The 15,204-nt window shown below is 38.7% G+C and overlaps 1 protein-coding gene across 2 annotated transcripts in view; it reads right to left on the bottom strand.

Annotated features, from left to right (window-relative positions):
• Nucleotides 1-15,204, bottom strand: part of hrasa (HRas proto-oncogene, GTPase a) — a 33,296-nt gene that overhangs the window by 14,936 nt on the left and 3,156 nt on the right. The window contains exon 1 of one of the 2 annotated variants that reach the window (XM_079604676.1): nt 6,593-6,697. The exons of the other annotated variant lie outside the window; for it this stretch is intronic. The gene's annotated coding sequence lies outside the window, so the exon portion shown is untranslated. Of the gene's footprint in view, nt 1-6,592; nt 6,698-15,204 lie in introns of those variants that run through there. 2 annotated transcript variants of the gene reach the window in all.

The following is a 15,204-nucleotide window of genomic DNA, read 5'->3' on the forward strand; positions in this document are numbered from 1 at the left end:
AGAGTGATAATGAAAAATGTAATGATAATGATAATGTAAAAGATAGTGACGACAGTGAAGGAGGAGAGAGGACCAGGCCTGGACATTTATGTTATGTTCTGTTTATGTGTGTGGCAGTCGTCTGTGAGGGGCTGTCGCTTTTACTTTCATTTTGTGTTTATTTTATTGGATTAAAGTTGTGAAGCGTTCGCCGATTCCCGCCTCCTTCTTCCTGGAATAACAAACTCGTTACAATTATGAAAACATGATGCCGCATTTTGTTCCTTTCCTTTAAAGCGGTACATTTCCTACAGTATGTAACATCCAAATCAGTCAAGTGTAACATGATTAATATACAGTCTTGCTTTATTGAGCTGTGAAAGAGACGCTGTTCACCAGACGGCCTTCTGTGCACGCAATCCGAGATGGAGCGAAACACGGACAACAGGCTACTCTGTGCTTCAGGTATGCGCTTAAATGGACAAATACACACAAAAATATGTCAAAATACCGGTCTTGGCAAGTTTTCACTTAAACGTAGTCGGTTATGTCTTAAAGGATTAGTTCACTTTTAAAAAAAACTTTTGCTGATAATTTACTCACCCCGATGTCATCCAAGATGTCCATGTCTTTCTTTCTTCAGTCGAAAAGAAATTAAGGTTTTTGATGAAAACATTTCTCCATATAATGGACCTTTTCAACGTAATTGTGTATTACGTGACGTCACGAACGCGCATCACAAAATAGAGCAAGGCGAGCATTTGTGCTTATAAAACTTAAACTTTTTTATTTATTTTTGAAATGACGAGCGTTTCGCTAGATAAGAGCCGTCCGTATTCATCGTCTGGTGTCGTTTAAAGCCCTTTGAAGCGGCGCTGACACTGTCATCTGGACCTTGAACCGTTTGGGGCCCATTGACATCCATTATATGGAGAAATGTTGATTATCTAAGACACGAAACGAGCGGTTTGTGTGATAAAACGAACAGTATTTATATCGTTTTTATCTCTTTTACACAACCACGTCCAAGTGATCTGTTTACTTAGTCTGCGCAAGTGCTGTAGAGCGCAGGAAGTGATCTCTCCCGGATGAGTTCGCGCGAGCTTACGTAAATGTATTTTTTTACATCGGTTTAAACATCCCGGATAAGCGCAAACTAGAACCATTTCTATTAGCCGTCCTACAATCTCTGTTCTGTGCATCGGTTCTGGTGTAAACCATGAGTGACGTACACGCGCGAGAGAGAGAGAGAGATCACTTCCGGCGCTCTACGCCGCTTGCGCAGACTAAGTAAACAGATCACTTGGACGTGGTTGTGTAAAAGAGATAAAAACGATATAAATACTGTTGGTTTTATCACACAAACCGCTTGTATCGTGTCTTAGGCCATCAATGTGCACTTACGATGGGGAATTGTGTAATTTGGACTTTTCTCTGCATGCTTTTGGAGACGGTGCCTATAGACCTGCATTATATGACTGACAGACAAGAACCTAAAAATATCAAAATTGAAACTCCTGCGGAGACAAAGACACCTACATCTTGGATGCACTTCAGGTAAGATAAAACATACCAACATTTAATTTCAAAGTGAACTATCCCTTTAAGATATGGCCAGATATGCAGTCTACCAATAACATTAGAGCGACAGCACCGGGAACGGCCACAAGCGTCTTCACAGTAGACACAGTACAGAGACTAGCGACACCGTGGTGTGAATGGGGTTTAATACAACATGTCACCACCTTCAGAACGTGTTCCTCCTGTTGTGGATGTGCTCTTCCTGGAACAACACGGCAACTAAACCCAATGAATTCACAAAGTTTTATTACAATATTGTTCTCTTTATAACGTTATGTAATGTGACAGTCCCAATCATAGTTTTATTAGTCGTGCATTGCCATTTGAGCAGCATGCGCTTTATCCCACGTGAATTATTAAAGGGGGGGTACAATGGTGTTTCATGTATTCAGAGTTGTTTACAGTGTTAAAGAGATGGATTCTCATGCTAATAATGGCCAAAGTTTGAAAAGTTATTTTGAACGAATAACAGAGAATTTCTGTGCTGAAAATCATACTTCCGGGTTGCAACACGTTTCGGCTGGTTTTTTTCTATCGTAGATCTAATGACGTAGACCAGAGTGGAACTCCTTATATGAGCATTGCTCTCGGAAAAGCGCGTTCACGCACACGTCGACCAGAGGAGAGAAAGACCGCGCTCATCGACGCATAGACATCATATATCTCTATATAATATCTATGCATCGACGCGCTACTACCGGAAATCATCATCAGCAGCGCTAAATAGGAATGGTTGATGTCAAGAATGTCTCCAAAAAAGTGTGTTTTGGGATGTGAGGGAAAGTTTACCTTGTTCAGCTTCCCAAAGAACCCAGTGTTACTGGAACAGTGGATGCAGTTTGTATTTCCGGGACAGCAAAGGAGTGTGGCAAGTGCGGTTTTGTGTTCTGGTCATTTCAGTGACGAATGTTTTATTAACAAGGCCCAGGTCGTCGCTGGATTTGCAAACCAAATACTATATATATATAGTAATATGGCCTACCGCACCACGATCGATAATAAGCAAACCTTCCCGGGCGCTCCCGCTTGACTCTATAGCTCCGCCCACGCCCAGAATCAAGGACCTCGGCTTTTTCCGGTTAGAATCGGAAAGCTGTATTTTTATTTTATAAATATGATGAAACTAAAGACTTTTTGGAGATATGAAGGACGCACTATTACTCTATAGGTACTCAAGATTAACATGAGATTGACTGAAACTAAGTATTTTACCCCCCCTTTAACCAAATACGTCCTATATGAGATAAATATATAGGCCTACACAAAAAACACAAACTGCTGCGAATGCACACGCAAACTTATAGGGCCCTATTTTAACGCTCTGAAACGCAAGTGTCAAAATGCAAAGCGCAAGTAACTTTGTGGGCGGATCCCGGGCGCTGTTGCTATTATACCGGCGGTATAAACGACTCTTGCGCCGACGCAAATCTAAAATGTGTTGGTCTGAAGTCGCTTCATTACTCATAGGTGTGGTTTGGGCGTAACGTGAAATAAACCAATCAGAGCGTCCTCTCACACTCCCTTTAAGAGCCGGCGCGCTTGTTCCACGGCGGATTGGTATTATAACGGCGGGTTTGCAAGCGCACGCCAGGAGCGGTTCACAGCCGAGGAGACCGACGCTCTCGTCAGGGCCGTAAAACACAGAGAAGTGACATTGTATGAGGATGATGGAGAAACCACACAAATCAGCTTCGGTTAAACAGGCGTATAATTTGGGTAAATGTGTAGCCTAATCTAGATTTTTTTTTTTCTTCACGGACACAACAATGATTTCCCTCGTGTGTTAATATTTTTCCTTGTAATAATGTATGATTTGCAAAAATTAAAACTGCTGCGTCCGTTTATATTAGAGAATCAAAGTGTGTGTGTTGTTCACACGCTACATAATGGCCAAGCATGCGCCCTTAAAATACCATTTGACTAACGCGCGGCGCCGCTGTCTTTAGACTCGGTTTTTCCTGGTCAGTGGCGCAATTGCTTTCTAAAACTGCAGAATATCACCAGGGAACGTTTGCGCCGGAACACACTCCTCTTTTCACCGAACCACCCACGCGAGCGCAAGTTCATTCCCTAATTTACCGACGTGTGTCTGTGGAGGGAAAAGTCCGCTGTGCGCGGGTGCAGAATAGGAATGATACATGCGTCCAGTACAAAGTCAATTGCGCTGGGTGCAAGATAGGGCCATGGTCATGCAGGTTTAACTCTAGCCTTTAAACATAAAAATGTATATACTATTATGTGAGAGAGAACCCACAATGAATCAAATAAACTCTCTCCACGACGGTCTCCGCCACTGATTCAACACTTTCAATCGGCCACCGGAAGAAAGCCGCAGAACATACTGCAAAAACTAGGCCGACAGACACTCAACGACAGCCTGACGTCGGCCAACTCTCGGCTTGCTGTATCAAAGGCCTTTAGGATTGCGGTATTCCAAGACCAAGAGACTTGGAGAATGTATCCTAAGGAAATATGGAATAATCTCCCATCTTCCACTGTTTAGCATTCAGTGAACAAACTCTCATAGAGATGCAAAGGAGATAAACTATGAAATATGAAACGCATTCTGGCACTTGAAACAAGACCCGAGCTTGCAGCACACCCAGCTTTTATCTGATAACGGATTATTTTGTGGGTATCATTTCAAGTTTCAACACGGTCCAAAACAACATTTCTAACTCTGAATGTGATACAGCCACCGTCCATCGCTCACCCTCATTGGTTATTCTGTCATAGGTTGGTTGATGTTGTTTTCCTGACTGTGAGCTCATACTGTACGGTTTCATTCCCATTGGATATATCTTCTTTTGTGTTCCACAGAAGAAAGAAAGTCATACAGGTTTGTAATTACACACGGGTGAGTAAATCATGACAGAATTTTTATTTTGGGGGGAACTATATTTACATGCATGATGCTATACTGACAACGTGACAATGTTTCATAACACCATATACACGTAAACACCTTCAACAATGTTCTTGTAACAGTTATGTTCATTTTAATGGACTTTTAGTTTATTCACTGGTTCCTGTTTCCCTTTTGTTTGTTTGTTTGTTTGTTTTCCGCCTCTTATTAGCAGCAATGGAGATTCATTTATCATCACAGGTGTTTGTTATTAATTCCCTTCGTATAAAGTTGCTCAGGGTTCAGTTCTCTCGGTCGGTTATGATCTGCATCAAATTAGCGAGTTAACTTAACTTAAGGTATTACCAGTGTTGTCACACATCGATTAACTGGTGGGAAAATTTCCTTACAGACACAGTCCTAGTTACTGCATGTACTTAGTATAGTAAAAATAATACATTTTGCATAATTACAAGTAACTAACTCTTAAACTAAACCCTAACCGTAACTCTATAGTAAGTACAAGTAGCTTATTAAAATTTGAGTAAGTACAATGTAACAACGTCACCTTAAAATAAAGTGTATAAATAAACCTTAATGACCAACTAAGTAAAAAGTATTAATTTTCCTTATTTGTTTTAAAAATGTTTTAAAATATATTTTCAAGATAAGAAAAGTATTTTTGCAAATAACATTAAAGATACAATATGTATTTTTTTTCGCAGCTAGGGGGCGCTAACCTCTTACAATAACAAAGGTTGCGAAGGTTGATGACGCATAAGCGGAGTTATGGAACTTGTCGTCATGCCGATTAATCTAATAATGTTTATGGATGAGTGAATACATTGATGTTTTTAACATGACTGTGGTGTGAAGCAGTGCGCGACTGCTAATGAGAGACAGATCTCAGCGTCACACGCGAGTCCCGCGGATATAAAGGAATGAGGACATTTCATTCTACTGAACTACCCGCAAGCGCTGAATTACTCACACAGGTCAATTTATTTGACGAATTAAACTTGTGAGGAAACGCAGCGCTGTTCACCTGCTCTACACTATCACACTAAACTGTATTCGAGTGTGTTGAAAGGTATAATGTTATTCTATGTGTTAGTTTGATGGATATGAGACTAGCCGTAAGCTAGATCAACATTAGAATAACATACAGATCATATTCTAACATTTCATCATGTTGAGCTATATAACACTGATTAGTTTTATGTACATTTGCTCACCTGTCTAATAAAGTACATGTAAGAGCGGCGTCTCTGTCAAGTCCAAGTTAGTCGCGGACGCTAGCTCTCGGCGTCTCAAAAACTCCACGCCGAAATTGATCCTCGTGTTAGTTCTCCTTTTGTCCCAAAGTCTGCTTGCCATGTCCATAATGTTTGAACAAAACGACAACAGCGTGAGCGTGCCGTTAGATGTAACGCAGTTGTCCACGTCTGTCGCCATGGTTACTATGGCAGTACAAGCGGAAACCAGGGATAACGCGGATATTACGTCATTGACAGGCGACAATGAACAGGGACGAGCCATTATTTAAAATCTGAATATCTCTGAAATTAAACATCTTTGGGAACTTTTGTGATATTGTAAGTACACAACTGCAGGAAATATATCACACTGTGCAAGTGATTTTTGGATATTTTATTACAAAAATCTTACATATTGTACCTTTAATACCAATTCATAAATAGCATCATGCTTATTATGCGGATTGTGCCACATACCATTTTACAACCTGAACCAACCTAACTAATTAAATGGTCAAATCAGGTTTAAATCTATTTTTCAAGGCAAAAAGTATTATTATTATTACAAATATTGTCCATTAATAATTAATCTATATTATGTTTTTGGAGAGGTACACCACATTTTACCATTTTACAATGTGAACTAACCTCACCTTGCTATAAAAAGTTGAAAATATCAGAAATTTTAACCCGTACCACCCTCACATTTTTTACTTCATCCCCATTTTTAATTCATAGTACATAAAAAAAGAGTTATTCTATAAATTCATTTTTATACATCCGAATTAAAACTTTTCTAGAAAATGGTATGAACATTTTTTAAATCATAAAACTCAACATGAATACAAAGAGTACATTTAAGAACTTTGCAAATGTATTTTAAACAAAAACATTATTTTAACTTTGCTTTTCTTTATTGTGGTCTACTTACTTTTCATTGCCCCAGTGGCTACATATCCCACAACACAGTAAAAGGCTCACTTTAAGACACAACTCTAGTCACAGCCATCCATGACAGCACATCACCAGACAGACTATATTAGTCCCAGGGTGTGGAGTTTTATTATTAGTCGTCATTGGGGCCGTAGGTGCAACTCAAGATCACCAGAGGTGGGTGTGCAGCATTAATAATTAATGAAAAGACAAAGGTTATTGGTATTACTGCAACTTATGAGAGTCCAGCAGAAGTGTATCTGTGAGTAACACTAAAGTGCTGGACGATTAATGAGTAACTCCACACACATTACTCCCTTAAAGATACAATATGTAATTTTTTTCGCAGCTAGGGGGCGCTAACCTCTTACAATAACAAAGGCGAAGGTTGATGACACATAAGCGGAATTATGGAACTTGTCGTCAAGCTGATTAATCTAATAATGTTTATGGATGAGTGAATACATTGATGTTTTTAACATGACTGTGGTGTGAAGCAGTGCGCGATTGCTAATGAGAGATATCAGCGTCACACACGAGTCCCGCGGATATAAAGAAATGAAGACATTTCATTCCACCAAATTTAGCAAGTGCTGAATTACTCACACAGGTCAGTTTATTTTGACGAATTAAGGCGAGACACGGCAGGCAAAAACATTGTTTTTTTTCACTGGTCAATTTTGAGATTTTGGGCTATTTGTCTTCAATAACATGTCGTCTTTCAGACTTGTGGTGAAAAAAAGTCAGAAATACACATTTAGGTCTTTATTTTATTTTACTACACTTTGTTTATTTGCGTCTGTAGATTTCTCAGAAATTCAACAAAAGTTGTCGTTATAAATCAACATGATCCGCGATCTCTCTCTCCTTCCTTTAATCACACACACCGCTGGAAAGCGCTCTCTCTCCTGTACAATGCTGTCGGATCCAAATATGGTCATTTCCTTTTAATCAGCAACCAATCGTGAAAGTATAATGGGCATTTAACTGTAAAAGCGAAATCTCATTGGCTGATGTCAATTTCTGACGCCGTGATTGGTTCAGATGCATCACGTGACGCGCTCTGACATTCAGATGTGTGTTTTTGACTGTTTTTCTGCTCAGTTTAAGGCCATAAATGCTGTGTTTATAAGTTTTGATGTGATTTAGGTGGTTTGTATTGTTGTTGCTAATGATTTGATGAGATATTGTGTCAGTAAATAGTTGTTTCCACTAAAAAAAGTATGATTTTTTACATTACAAATCTTTAAATGCCTTTTTCTCAAAATGAGTTTTTTGTCATTCTCCAGTAGAAACATCTCAGCCGATGTACACCAAACTCTCCAGTTACACACTTAGCAGTATTCTGAAGATATGTTCAGAGGGATTTGTTTATAAATCATTCCTGGCCTGATTTATGTGACATTTTATTTAAAAAAATATGGCGAAAATCAATTTTTTAAGGCTATGGACAGTATATTTTGATTTCCTAGGTAATTAAAGCATATATCCTGAAATCCCTCTGAACATCTTGTGTGTAATCAAAATGAAAAAATAATTTTGCACCTGGCTTTATCATATGTTCAGATCTATCTACCGAAAATATATTCAAAATTGCGCATATTTAATGAGAAAATGCCTAATTTGCATAATTAAACATACAAATTTTAAAAACTTGTAATACATTTTTTTTATGAACTTGTGTAAGTAATCAACTGAGGAAGTTTCATGGTGATATCTATTATTTTAAAATTGTACCCTATTCACCTGTAGTGTCTCGCCTTAAACTTGTGAAGTAACGCAGCGCTGTCTCACTCGCTCTACACTAGGGCTGAACAATTAATTGCATTTGCGATAATATCGCGATATGATCAAACGATATTTTCTAACCACAAAGGCTGCACTCTGGTCACGTCCATAGACATTATGGTCACGTCACACGAAGAGCCGTTAAATATGTCACACGGCACGGGAGCGTAACAAGAGTTAACTTGGCAACTGTAGGCTACATTGACAATGGCCTCAATCCGCACTCGTATGGTTTTTTTCTCTCTCTCATCAAAACCGAATATCTGTGGTTACAGTCTATATCAAGCAGGGACACGTTTGTGTGCATTTTTTTGTGATTTCACCAAAACGAGTAGTACGGAGAGTCTCCGCAACGGAGATAGATCCATGCAACCGATAGCAGCGGCAACAAGCACTCAGATAAAAAAAGAAAAATCTGATTTTAGCGCTAGATCTCTTATTTAATATCGTACTAAATTAATGCTCTGCTAGTTAACTGGAGATGTTTTATTTATTTGTATTAGGTACATCCGTGCCTCAATGTTTCGAAAAGTGGTGGGGGACAATGTCCCACCCGCAAATTACGCCTATGATGACAACTTCACTGGATCTAAACAAATCAATCTAACGTTAACCATAGATGTGACCAGTAGCGGTGGCTTTCTTAAACTATTTAACATAACTTTGCAAGGGTTCTATGACATTAGTATATTTTTTTTACCAAATTTTTAAATATATATATTTATGTTCTGATGTTTACAAGATTGGGGGCCCAATCTTGCACATTACTTTTTGAGATATTGTGTCAGTAAATAGTTGTTTCCACTAAAAAAGTATGATTTTTTACATTACAAATCTTTAAATGCCTTTTTCTCAAAATGAGTTTTTTGTCATTCTCCAGTAGAAACATCTCAGCCGATGTACACCAAACTCTCCAGTTACACACTTAGCAGTATTCTGAAGATATGTTCAGAGGGATTTGTTAATAAATCATTCCTGGCCTGATTTATGTGACATTTTATTTAAAAAAATATGGCGAAAATCAATTTTTTAAATTTTTTAACATATGATAAAGCCAGGTGCAAAATTATTTTTTCATTTTGATTACACACAAGATGTTCAGAGGGATTTCAGGTCATATGGTATTTAAGGGCGCGTGCTTGGCCATAATGTAGCGTGTGAACAAGGGTTTACGGCGCTGACGAGAACGTCAGTCTCCTCGGCTGTGAACCGCTCCTGGCGTGCGTCCGGCAAATCCGCCGTTATAATAGCAATCCGCCGTTATAATAGCGATCCGCCGTGGAACAAGCGCGCCGGCTCTTAAAGGGAATGTGAGAGGACGCTCTGATTGGTTTATTTCACGCCCCAACCACACCTATGAGTAATGAAGCGACTTCAGACCAACACATTTTAGATTTGCGTCGGCGCAAGAGTCGTTTATCCCGCCGGTATAATAGCAACAGCGCCCAAGACCCGCCCACAAACTTACTTGCGCTTTGCACTTTGACACTTGCGTTTCAGAGCGTTAAAATAGGGCCCTGGAAGTTCAAATATACTATTGTGATTGAAGTAGTTCAATAAAAATGTCATTCATAAATTCATGCTTCACCTCATGTCATCATAACAGAGGTCTGGCTTCCAGGAAAGAACAGTTTCATACAGAAGACAAAGAGCTTAAAAAATAAAAAAAATCGCATATCGAATCGCAATATTGGTGGGAAAAAAAAAATCGCAATTAGATTATATTCAAAAATCGTTCAGCCCTACTCTACAATATCACACTAAACTGTATTTGAGTGTGTTAAAGTTATAATGTTATTCTATGTGTTAGTTTGATGGATATGAGACTAGCCGTAAGCTAGATCAACATTAGAATACATACAGATCATATTCTAACATTTCATCATGTTGAGCTATATAATTGATTAGTTTTATGTACATTTGCTCACCTGTCTAATAAAGTACACGTGAGAGCGGCGTCTCTGTCAAGTCCAAGTTAGTCGCGGACGCTAGCTCTCGGCGTCTCGAAAACACCGCGCCGATATTGATCCTTGTGTTAGTTCTCCTTTTGTCCCAAAGTCTGCTTGCCATGTCCATAATGTTTGAACGAAACGACAACAGCGTGAGCGTGCCGCTAGACACAACGCAGTTGTCCACGTCTGTCGCCATGGTTACTATGGCAGTACGAGCGGAAACCAGGGATAACGCGGATATTACGTCATTGACAGGCGACAATGACCAGGGACGAGCCAGAACTTAAAATCTGAATTTCTCTGAAATTAAACATCTTTGGGAACTTTTGGGATATTGTAAGTACACAACTGCAGGAAATATATCACACTGTGCAAGTGATTTTTGGATATTTTTTTACAAAAATCGTACATATTGTACCTTTAACCCCTTGAAAGCTAAACAAAACATTGGGGTAAATGTACGGTAATAGAAGAATAAAAAAATAATTATACATTTTTACATTGATAGGAGGTTCCTCACTGGCCAAATTTAAAGAGCCCAATCCTCAAGGCTTATTATAATTATGCTCTATATATGGGGTTCACTGCAAATCTACGGGATTGTTTGGGCTATTTTATCATCTACCATGTGACAGTCGTACAGCAAGCCTAAAGGTAATAGCAATGTACATTACTTAAGCTCGAAAAATGGAAGTACAATTGCAAAGAAGAAAGTTAGTTGGGTTTATAATGACATGAGGGTGTGTAAATTATGACAGCATTTTTCAGATTTGCCTGAAGTACTATACATTTTTTATAAAGAAAAAAATCCCATTCAAATAATGTGCACTGGTGAACTGCATGCAGTAAATATGTCAGAATTTACATTTAAAAAGCCTGTTGATATAAGCAAATCATTATAAATTGTGCTGTCAACTAATTAAACATGAACAATGAAAGTCAATTTGTCATTTGAAATGTGTTACGCGTTGCTGATGTTCATTCATATTTAGTTACGCAAAACCAGAGATGAGTGACAGTGCCACTTTCAGTTTCAATTTAAACACGGTTGAGCAAAGTATGCCCAAAAATGTAGGCCATCTTTTGAATAACCTCTTTAACTAAACTAGGGCACGAAGAGGGAAGAACTGAATGAATTATACACACATTCAGGGGGCAATGAAAGTTTGATTAGGACCTTCTGTCAGAGCAACCGGTTGTTTGGGATGGAGACCAGTAGAGACACATCCCATCGGGTTCTTTCCAGTGCGATCTCTATATCACTCTTTCTAAGATTTATAATTAGCGCCGAAGTGCCAAGGGGCTTCAAATGGGTCCTAATGAGCCCCCGTAGTCCTGTCCTGTTGGGGATAAACAAAGCCACATGAAGGCAAGCCTGCAACCTTAGCCGAAAAAAGTGTAATGCCTGCTAACGCTGCGATACGCAGTGAAGGAGACAAGAGGACGTTTTTTTTTAATGGATATCATTGGAGGAGAGGCTTCATTACTCTCAATACACGGGTTTCTGTGCAACGTCATCACATAGATGCGCGCGCATCTAAGAGGCAGAAAAAGCAACACTCTTTACGGCTATATCTAGCAGAAGCAGAGATGACGCGGAGCTGTTGTGCTGTAAACTAACCTAAATAAATAGAGTATGTCAGGTTTTTATGATTCGCAAACTTAGTTGGACAATTTCATACTAGTCAACTAACTAACGTTTTACATAATGTTATATTAATATGCAAATGAAACACAAGCAAACAGATCCAACTCTGAAATTGCAGTTTATTATTGAGTCAACAAGAATTTACAAACAATGCGAAATCTACGTTAATTACAATGTTCTTTTACAGAACTCGGCATAACATATAGCGGTCTTGCCTCTAGGATGCGCGCGCATCCGGTATTGTTTGTATACAAGAAACCTGTATATACAACGCTTTTGTGAGGAAATAGCTTTTTATTTAATGAATCGACAGCAAATCTGAAACATGTTTGCTCCTAAACATTAATTTTGTTTACAGTGAAAAAATGTCTGTAAGTCTATAATCCATAGACAATTGACCGTTCGCAAAACCCCGCCCTCGAATGGTTCTCGTCCAATCCTAGCTCAGCAACTGTAACTAAGGAGAAGGACCTCCGTCAAACATCTCGATTTCAGCAAGATATGGCAGTGAGGTCTGCACGGGCTTAAAACTTGCTGTATTTTATGATTGCTTGCAACTATTATTAAAAAACAGGCTACATGTACAAACACCGTTTCACTACGGCACTACTGCGGCCCCTCATCAGTCAGCAAACAAGAGGGAAAAGAGAGAAAAAGCACGGATCTAATTACGAAACTTGTGTGTTGAGCAGGTACACAGTCACAAATTCCTCTGGAACTCAAACATTAAACTTCAAAACAAAGTTTGCGCAGTTGCACAACTATTTACACAAATATGTCCTTCTCAGTCGGCTACGAGTTATGAAGAGAACCGCATCGAGAGTTGATGTTTCAGCGCGTCCTCTGATTGCAGTGTTGTGACTGAAATAGCGCGCGCGGGAGCACATGCGCAAAACAGTTTTGTAAAATGATATATGATCAAATAAAAATGATTGATATATAATTTCACAAAACTGTTTTGTGCATGTGCTCCTGTGCGCTATTCTGTCTATACTTTCTGTCGTGCCCTGGAGGATATGTCTGCTGCATTACTCCAAAACCACTCACTTAATGTATGGAGCTCAACCCAGCCATGGCTATGTGTCTGGTTCTCAATTGTTTGACGGGCGTAGTAACAATAACTAAGGGGCGTGGCTTTTGCGAACGGTCAATTGCGTGAAAGTTATGATTTCTATGGTAACCGCCAAACAGTGACTGACTGTCGCACAATTTTTAACGATTAATTCAATGACGCCACGGCTGTAATGTGATTGGTTATCAAGGCACACGTGATCCAAATTAGCCGCTACACTTTCTCCAATGGTAGAATGGTTTATGACGTTTATTTTTTTTTCATGCATAATCAGGTGTTCAATGCATTTTCTACTGGTTGAGAGAGGAATTACTGCAGTAAATCGACTTAGGATGGTCTATTTTACTGTCATTAGTGAATATTGTAGAATAATTCCACACTAGTAATACAGGTTTGCATGGCCCCAGAAAATTATGCTGTTGTTTACAAATAAGAGTCAGTCATGATTCTAATGAAGTGAGGAATCAGAATGCAAAGACAATTGCAGTCAAAATACAGAACGTTTACTGTGCAAATTTCACAAAAATATTTTTATGCAAATTTGATATACACAAAAAAATTAAAAATCTTTTTATAAATAATCTTTATTTAAATTTCGTTTTTTCTTTATTTAAATTTTGTTTTTTCTTTATCTAAATTTCGTTTTTCTTAATTTTAAATTCGTTTTTTCTTTATTTAAATTTCGTTTTTTCTTTATTTAAAATTAGTTTTTCTTTATATCTACTGTGTCAGTAATTTGTTAGTCAGAAAAATATTAGATTACCTTAAGTTAAAAGTATTGCTTAATTTAACAGACCTGTGTGTGTGCGTTTTATATTACTAGTGTCCGTTCTCAGAGCATATAAGCCCTGCCCGCTTGAGGTGCGCCGCTTCCCGCTCGCGTTGTTCTGTAGTTTACTAAAAGTTTATTAATTCTGAATCGGTCTGAATTCTGAATTAATTCTGAATGTTGCGTCTCGCGTGTCCATCTATATTGCACCAAATGCGACACTGCACTCCCTTGTGAAGTCGATTGGATGAACGGTTCCCGAAACTTTTTTTTTTTTTTTGGAAACCAAAAAACCTCCAAACAACAGCCCCGGCTCCTCTTTTTGGCACAAGTTCTTCTGTGTCATGTTCTACTAGTTCTGCAGCATCCATCTTCCCTGTAACGTATCACCAGAGCACTGCTGTGATACCCTCACCACGCCTCGCAACATTGTAAAGGGTCCGTCTGAAACAGTGTCGTGCAGCGCGTGTAATTAAATACATCGGTATGGCGGTATATTAAAAACTAATATCGTAACGAAAATATACACCGGTTTTCGGTATGAACCGGTATACCGCACACCACTATCTGGAATAAACATCTAAACCTGACACAAGTCACACAGTGGGTGCCCAGTTTTGAAATAATGTCTTTAGCTTGTTTCCAGGATATTTTTTGCACATTGCTATGAGGTTTCTAGTGGTTTGTTTCTAGTTGTTTACTTTCCAACCCTAGTCAACTGTTAGTTTTGGGCTGGAGAGCTGAAATCATTGCCCAAAAGAGATAGCACTTCTCAGATGATGCGTTTTGACTGATAGCATCTATTTTTTTGCACACAACATGGACAAACTACAACCGGTAAACATGTCACCTATGTGGGCGCACAATGTGGGGGCAAAAACTATATTTTTGTTTGACATATTTGGCATTTGGTAAATTTGTTTAGCAGTATGCAAAATTTGTTCATGGCTCATTGCTGAAGAACTTTACAACAACTGGTTTATCACTCGTGAAAATTAACCCTAAAAAATTATATTAAACAAATTTAATTACAAAAACTTTTCAGTTTACACCTGAATGAAAAGTTTTGGCGTTTTTGCAAAAAAAAAAAATATTGGATGTAGTGTGCACTCCAGGCGGCTAGGAGGCGATGTGGAGCACTGAAAGTGAAAGAGACGCTGACACAGTTTGTCATGTTTAATACGGTAAAGCCGCTGCTTTAACCCTCGCTGCTCTTCACGTGTCGCTCAATAATGACAGAATTTTGTATTTTATTTTTGTCAATGAAATTAATGCTATATTTTAGCTTGATAATGTTTTATTTTCCTGTACTGGCGCATGCCTGTGACGTAAACGCGTACGCGACGCCTTCACTGTCTAGCAGACTTTTGCGTTTTTACCC

The sequence above is a fragment of the Phoxinus phoxinus genome, assembly GCF_949152265.1.
Source record: "Phoxinus phoxinus genome assembly, chromosome: 25".
NCBI lineage: Eukaryota > Metazoa > Chordata > Actinopteri > Cypriniformes > Leuciscidae > Phoxinus > Phoxinus phoxinus.